The sequence below is a fragment of the Pinus tabuliformis genome, chromosome 4_1 (genome assembly GCF_031772625.1).
Source record: "Pinus tabuliformis cultivar Carrire ecotype Pingquan chromosome 4_1, CPIR1, whole genome shotgun sequence".
Taxonomy (NCBI): domain Eukaryota; kingdom Viridiplantae; phylum Streptophyta; class Pinopsida; order Pinales; family Pinaceae; genus Pinus; species Pinus tabuliformis.
In genome coordinates this window covers 505,505,162-505,512,226 of record NC_142303.1, presented here as the reverse complement: position 1 = coordinate 505,512,226, position 7,065 = coordinate 505,505,162, and positions in this window count along the sequence as shown.

Sequence of the window (7,065 nt, the reverse complement as noted above, 5' to 3'; positions counted from 1 at the left end):
TCCTTAATAACAAATGATTTTACTGAGCCCTCCACATACAAAGAGGCAGTAAAACATATAGAATGGAAAAAGGCAATGGTTGAAGAATACAAGGCAGTGATGGAAAACAACACTTGGAAACTTGTTGATTGTCCCAACAATGTGAAACCCATCAGATGCAAATGGGTTTATAGAATTAAGTATAAGCCAGATGGAGACATTGACAAATACAAGGCAAGGCTTGTTGCTAAAGGTTTTGCATTGCAACAAGGAATCGATAATAAGGAAACTTTTGCATCTACAGCAAAATGGAACACCATCAGATTAACACTTGCATTAGCACCTCAAAAATGATGGAAATTCCATCAGATGGATGTTAAAAGTGCCTTCCTCAATGGGGACTTGTGGGAAGAAGTATATATGACTTAACCTCCAAATTTTGAGATTGAAGGGAAAGAACACAAAGTATGCAAATTAATTAAGGATTTATATGTATTGAAACAAGCTCCACGAGCTTGGTATGCTAAAATGGATGAGTACCTTCAGAAGGTTGGCTTTAAGCGAAGTGAATCTGGTGATACTTTATATGTGCACCAACCAGGTAAAAATATGGTGATTCTAGTTATGTATGTGGATGACTTGATCATTACTGGGAACAATAATGATCATATTTTGCAGGTAAAGAAGGAGTTGCAGGTTGGATTTAAGATGACTGATTTGGGATTACTTCACTACTATCTTGGAGTTGAAGTATTCCAACATCCAAATAATATTTTCATTTTTCAAAGCAAGTATGCATATAAACTTCTTCAAATATTTGGAATGCAAGATTGCAAGCCTGTTCTCACCCCCATGGAACAAAACTTAAAACTTTCAAAATTTGAAGGGGGGGAATTGGTGAACAATACTACTTATAGACAGTTGATTGGCAGCTTGATCTATCTGACAACCACTCGTCCAGACTTATCTTATGCAGTCAGTATTTTATCACGCTTTATGCATGAACCAAGGGAAAGCCACTGGAATGCAGCAAAAAGGGTCCTTAGATATATCCAAGGGACAAAAGATTTTGGTCTTCTTTACAAAAAGACTAAGAACTTTGTACTTGGTGGATATTTAGATGCATATTTTGTTGGAAGTATTGATGATCGGGCATCAACATCAGGTTATTTGATGAACATGGGGTTAGCTGCAGTTGCTTGGAGTTGCAAGAAGCAAGTTACAATGGCCACTTCTTCGGCAGAGAAGAATATATATCAGCATGGGAAACAAAATGTGCAATTGTTTGTTTACGCAGAGTTTTTCAGGATTTAGGCATTCCTCAAGTAGAAACCACATCTTTATTCATTGACAACCAATCAGCCATAAAGCTTACCGAAAATCCAGTTTTCCATTCTAAAACAAAGCGTGTGGACACAACGTATACTTACATCAGGACACGCATCGCAAAGGACATCATAAAACCAGTATGTTGTCTTTCAGAAGATCAGATCTCATATATTTTCACAAAACCACTTGGCAGGATCAAATTTACAAAGTTACGGGAAGAGCTTGGTATTTGTTGTAATGTACTTTTGGATAAAGGGGGGAATGCTAGACGATCCAAAACACATAAAATACAGTTTAATTATTTAGAGTCTAATATTCAATTATACATAATATTTAATTAAATATTGGAGACATTTTAGAATATCTGATTGTTGTAAAAGATATGACATCTATAAAGGTGACGTTTCTTAGGAACTAATTTAGGAAAATAGTTAGGAGTGTTGTTATGAGAGCATTAAATGTAAATGGACACTTGTAAATGAAATAAGTGATCCATAACAAAAATTAGTTTAGGACACTAGCTTATTTAAATCCGGTTACCCCTCTCTTGCAAGAGTGCTGAGTGATTGTGTGTAAACTCTTGTATATTTCATGTAGTTTTATTTTCCTTATTAATAAAATTTGTGTGTCTGAGGACACTTTTTCTATTAGGAAACTTAGATGGAACGAGAACTCAAAGATTATGGCATCAAGAAGGATGCCTCTATCTCTCTTATCACATGCCTAAATGGTACAGCTAGGGGAGGTGGGGCATCTTTAGCTTCAAAGCCTTTGTCCTTCAAGGATGCCATCAAGACAAGACCCAACTCTCATCAACCCCAGGTAGATCCTAGGTCGTTCTAGGTGGATAAAGTTGAGGATGTGCCCTATGTTGAAATTTCACACCCAGATCTGGAGGACTACCTTCAACCCTACATTGAATCAAGCTTCATTTGTCACTTCAATGGCTTATGGCCACATTCAACGAATATGTATAACTAGATTCATTTGCCCTAGACTAAGAAGTGCAAGGTCATATTCTAATCTAGGGGTTTTTTACAGTGTTGTTTTCTTAACTGGAAGATTACCAGAAGAACCTAACTAGTGGGCCTTAGTTCTAGGGTAAAGTTGGTCTATTCATAACCCCCTGGTTTCCAGATTTTGATCCCTCTATAACAGTCATTATTAAGCTTCCAATTTGGGTTTGACTTACTAATTTTCTTACCCATTTATGGCACCTTTAAGTTTTTAGGGCTTGGGAAATTCCTTGGGTCGTTATCTTACCACAGGTCCCTCTCGAGGGAAGTATGTCCTGCATACCTACAGAAGAATATGTACGGAAATTGACACTAGCAAAGGGTTGTCAGATCAAATAAATTTAAAAATCGGTAATTATCGTTGGACCCAATCTCTGGATTATGAGAAAATATGTTTTGGTGTTGTGTTTGTCTTCAAACTGGCCATTTACAAAATTATTTCCCTTTATCAAATTCCAGCAAGAAACGACGCAACATAGCTTCTAAACCTAAAAGTTGGAAACCTTGTGACCCACCCCCTATGGAGGGCAAGACTTCTTCTATTTATGATTAAGAATATGAGGGTGTCAATCATGATATGATTGTTATAGCATCATTCATCACTCTTGTAGACTTGGCGCTCTTATATGGCTTTGGGCAGTCCCTTTACCCTTGTAGACTTGACTTTATCTTAAAAAAGTATATTTCAAATTCCATACGTGACTCTACCCACACAAAAACACGTACATACGTGGGTCCTAGAACACTATACCTACGTACATTTTTAAATTTGAATTAAAAAATGTTATTTTTCGGGCGGGGTTTATAGGTTTTACAGAGAGCCCACCTATAGGAGCCTATGGCCTAACTAAAAAAACTAATTTGAGGTGGTATTAACATCTAGCATGCCAAACATTTGAATTACTAAAATTTGACTTAGGAACATACCTGAGGGTCCTAAGTTTGAAGATTTTCTTGTAGGGTCCAAACCCTCTGCTTCCTCCAAGATGTGCAGACCTACAACTCAATCACATAAGCAAAGATGGAATATATAATTCAAAGTACATGAACAAGAATATGTTAGATCATCATAAATAGCAATTTAGACTATCATTCATAAGATAACAACATATATTGGGAACAAGACATGAGTTTCTTTGTTGATGAATAGCAATAAGTACATGATAGATACAACCTAATCCAAGCCAAAGGCACTAACGAAGCCTTCCTCTGAATCCATCCAGCCCAAGCCACGAAGACAACCTCTCTAATAGATACAAGAATATGCTAGATAAGGAGACTTAACATCTTTGCAAAGGAAATCAGGGGTTCCTAGAGACTGGGAGTGCAGGAGGCACGGGAAAAGCAAACTTGATCTGGGGGAAATGGAGTATAATGTTGATATCTCTCTTCTTCTATCCATTAGCCCTACCCAAGGGGTGTATATATACCACCTCAAATTTGTTTATTCAGTTAGGCCAGGAGCTCCTATAGGTGGGCTCTCGGTAAAACCCATAAACCTTGCCCAAAAAATAACATTTTATTTTATTTTATTTTTTCAAATTTAAAATGTATATGCGGGTACAGTGTTATGGGACCCGCGTATATACGTGTTTTTGTGTGGGAAAATTCGCATATGGAATTTGAAATATACTTTTTTAAGATAAATTCAAGTCTACAAGGGTAAAGGGACTGCCCAAGGCCATATATGAGTATCAGGTCTACATGATTGAAAAATGGCATTATAGCAGATGCTCCCTAATATATGAGGTCAGAAGGGAACATGATGGCTGAAATATATTAAGTATAAAGAGAGGAGTCATTCGAAAACCCGAGAGGAGATCACCAGATTCTAGCCCATCAAATACCTGTGGAAGGAGTCAGAAAGAAAACTCATGTCTAAGGTGGGCATACCCATGCTCAAAAGTAATAAAGCATGTCCACTGATCAACTATAATGCAGATCCAGAATGTATACATAAGTGTAAAAATTGAGATGAAAAATACATAGTGGATCATAATATCATAGTCGCGAAAGAACACAGAAGAGCTATGTCTCAATATCACATAGAAGGATGTCTGAACAATGATGTTGTATAATTGATCCTCTTAAAAGTACCAAGTCATATAAGTGGAGTAGTGGTACTGCATAAACTCAAGTGCCACCATATAAGATGCTGTTGAGAAAGTGTGCAACATATAAAGCTGAGAGGTGTCATTGGAATAAAGTTGAAGGGATTGTCAAGTGAACCAAGATGCTGACACAACCTGAGGTCTTCTTTGACCACAAATGGTACATTTCTACACCATGGGAATAAATGAGTTGAAATTGACCATGTGAAATCGTTTTATTACCGGTCATTGATGTATACCATTAACAAAAATGTGTAAACTCACCAATAATGATGATGAGTGTCAAGGTACCCTAGTACAATCTAACAAGTGTGAATATATGTGTTGACATCAAACACTTGAATGAATCTACCAATCAGGGACATTGATGTATTCTCACTATCGATAGCGAAGGAGTCTGCCACTGATGACTACAAACCCTAAGGTACTGAAAAATAACTCTAATCCTTGTTCCCAGATAAATGAGTTGGAGTTTATGCGAAAATATCTACTGGAAGGAATGCATTAAGGAATCCCACATCAACTAGCACGATCGTAACTTGCAGGCCAATAATTTGGAAGGACTTGGATGAATAAAGATGAAGTAACCACCCTAAAGTACATTTTCGATGTGCACAAAATGTGGCTAGTGCACGAAAGAAATCCTTTGAACCAACCTATAATGAAAGCTGACATAGAGGCGAGGAATCCACCAATAGGGTCGAATTAAAAACAAGGTATTGCATGAATCCCAATGTGATAATGTAATTTGATGTCGAGCACAAGGGAAACCACTCAGTCAAAGACCCATGATACTGATCAATGTTGAGCATAAGGTCATTTATCAATGATGTAAATAGGGCCAGGGTGCAACTCTAGGTCTACTCTCAGAGCAATTTGTCAGAGTCAATAAGAGCAAACCCGCCAGCAAGAAGTCAATGGGTACCTTCTTAACTGACACATGTAAAGGATCAAGTAACTGATGTGATACTGAGAATAACTTGACAGATTGGGTACGACTGCCAAAAATGAGTCAAGAGACACCGCAGAATGGTCAACACAAGGTTGACTTCCCTTGAAAAAAACATGAATTTATGTGACTTTATGGCAACATAAAATAACTTTGTATAAGTTTGCGATGCATGAGGCATCAACAAAATATCCATATGATTAGAAGAGTTAACCAACCGGTGGAGGATTGACAGACAAGGTTTTGGCTTCCCTAAATTCAAACTAAGTCCCATCCTGATGGAGGAAAGACTCATTTTTAAGTGCTTTATTCAAGGGCGACATGACTGACACTTGTTGCCATCAAATGATGAAGAAACTGTCCCATTCCTGCTCTTTTTTTGGAATATTTAATTTTTTGTCTTTTTCATATTATAAAGCTTGAAAAGGAATAAAAGAATGCCTATAGTACAATGGAGAGAATGAGTGTCAAGGGCAAGTGCACTAGTTCCTGGGTTTAGAACATTCCTATGCTCAATGCAAGGTGGCAGATATTGGTCATCGACACTCGGGGAATGTTCCCTCCATGGAAAAAAGGGTGTCAAGTCACAAAGGCTAATGAATGCATGGCTTGATCTTGTAGAAAGGTCATGGTCAAAAGTGGCTTATACACGAGTCCAATGAAGTCGGCTTAAGGCCAAAAGAGGTGCAAGTGGTCAATATGCAATGCAATAGTACAACTCAACACATGGGAGCCTCTAGGGTATAAAGCCAAAATAAAAGCGGAGAAAAAGAAGAATGTAGCTTCAATGCAAATTCATGGCAGGACTAAAAGAGGACTCCCAAGCCTACACAATATTTGCCACATGGGCAACATATGCTAGTGAGGTTATAACTAAGAATCCCATGGAAGGAAAGGCTCTACCACTATGTTACGATTTTATGAAACAAAGAGCGAGAGAGGTTAAAGAATCACAACATAGTGGGGTTGACCCTATGGCTAAGTATCATAGTATGAGGTCAAGATGAAAAATGCAACGGAAAATGATGTATCTTAACCTATATGCTAGTTAAGAGTACAATGCATGCCACGATAGGTCAACGATCATGGAATCGAAACAACAGGGAAATATCACTAAGTGATAGAAAAAGTCTTCATTTCCATGGAAAAAAAAATCCCATTCCCAACACATCAAGCAAGGTCAAAAAGTTCATGAAATTAAAATAATAAAGTTAAAATGAACTTTATAAAAGTGGGTTTAAGTTTTTAATTATAAAACACATTTTAGAACTTACCCAATTTCATTCTTACCATTCAAGTATTGAGGAGAGAGTTTTAATATCAAACTTGGGCAAGCTAATCCAACCAACTTCATCAATGAATTTGGAAACCGCGTGTTGGAAATAACAACAAGAAATGCTAAAAATATCATTGCTATAAATAGCATTTCGGGATACATTCCAATTTTAGTTAGTCCCTAAACTAAAATTGAGAATTAAAATTCGAATTTGATCTTAGTAGTTGTTTGTAAAATAATCAATTAATTCATATTGAGTTAATTAGTTGTAGGAAATCAAACATGAAGTCTATGTGAAGACATGCAACAGTTTCTCCATTGATTGTGGAAGTTATCCCTTGATTAAAGGAGATCAGGATGAGTTGTACTTTGAGTTGTAATTAGTTAGCTCAGTTAACTGAGTTA